Raw genomic sequence first — 1,543 nt, forward strand, 5'->3', positions numbered from 1 at the left:
AAAACTTCGCAAGAAAGGCATTGTGGATGTGGCGAACACTTTTATTTACAATCCAAACATTCCAAACCATCGACTATTTTATGGAAAATGAATTTCCATTGCCCTCAGGTGGTGGTTATGAACGAGGCTAGGCTAGGATTGCGAGCGCTAGTGTTTGTACAGTTTGGTATTGAAGAGTTCACGTAGGTATAGCCTTGAGCTAGATTACTAGAAATTTGATTTTTTTTCTAGCCTTGCCTAGACTAGCCCACCACCTCAAGGATAGGGAAATGAGGATTTGATATTAACAGCAAAGATAAAATTACCTACTTAATTATTGCGACTGTTATTTTTACTGTGTCGGTTACGGTTAGTACCAAGCCTTTGCATCACGCTTTTTGAATATTCAAATTTTAGTCTCATTCGAGCAGTATAAACAAAGTATATTCTATTCTATTCTATAGAATAGTGATAAAGTAGAGATAGTACACCTACTCCTATGGAAAATGAATTTCCATTGCCCTCAGGTGGTGGTTATGAACGAGGCTAGGCTAGGATTGCGATCGCTAGTGTTTGTACAGTTTGGTATTGAAGAGTTCACGTAGGTAGGTATAGATAGCCTTGAGCTAGATTACTAGAAATTTGATTTTTTTTTCTAGCCTTGCCTAGACTAGCCCACCACCTCAAGGATAGGGAAATGAGGTTACAGTTTGGTATTGAAGAGTTCACGTAGGTATAGCCTTGAGCTAGATTACTAGAAATTTGATTTTTTTTTCTAGCCTTGCCTAGACTAGCCCACCACCTCAAGGATAGGGAAATGAGGATTTGATATTAACGGGAAAGATAGAATTACCTATTTAATTATTGCGACTGTTATTTTTACTGTGTCGGTTACGGTTAGTATCAAGCCTTTGCATCACGCTTTTTGAATAGAAGAATCCACTATAGAATAGTGATAAAGTAGAGACAGTACGCCTATATGGGTGTACTTATTTGCAATACTTTTCAGCTTTTGATTTTTTTCTTTTTTTTTCAATACGTACTGAGAGAAAAAAAAATCCGAGTTCAATTGCACGTATAAATTTCTCAGAACTTTTTTTTCCACTTCGTGGGATACGAATTGTATTGGTATGTAAACTGTAGCATTTCACTATTTCCACTTCGTAATTGACATTCCACCATTATTGCACAGTAATAAAGTATCTTTTGTTCTACATTTAGCTTGCTCGCTAGTATGAATGAAAATTTTCAGGTTTTGTGCAAAAAGGTGAACTAGATTATACAAAATTCTTTTTAAAAAGATTTTTTTCCTTTTTAAAAGGAAAATCGACCCTATTTCCCCGAGGGTTCGGATTGAAAATGGTTAAATTTAATTAAAAGTGGTACCCAACCTGAAAATACCTACCTACCTATGTACCTACGTCTCATCTCGAGCACTGAAGTTGGAGAATCTATGGCAATAAACTAAAGACGACACCAAAATTACAAGGCAGACGCGCCATCCTCTAAAATTGTTTAAATAGGTAACTTTGACATGTACATTTTAAAGGGATACGTATAATGC

General features: G+C 36.0%; 1 long non-coding RNA gene across 1 annotated transcript; it reads left to right on the forward strand.

Moving 5' to 3' along the window:
• Positions 1 to 538: 538 nt before the first annotated feature.
• On the forward strand, positions 539 to 1,159 carry LOC113473001. Its single transcript, XR_003395107.1, has 2 exons — positions 539 to 681; positions 802 to 1,159. It is a non-coding gene; the product is annotated as an uncharacterized LOC113473001 (long non-coding RNA).
• Positions 1,160 to 1,543: the final 384 nt, after the last annotated feature.

Source organism: Diaphorina citri, unplaced genomic scaffold, assembly GCF_000475195.1.
Source record: "Diaphorina citri unplaced genomic scaffold, Diaci psyllid genome assembly version 1.1 scaffold12042, whole genome shotgun sequence".
NCBI lineage: Eukaryota > Metazoa > Arthropoda > Insecta > Hemiptera > Psyllidae > Diaphorina > Diaphorina citri.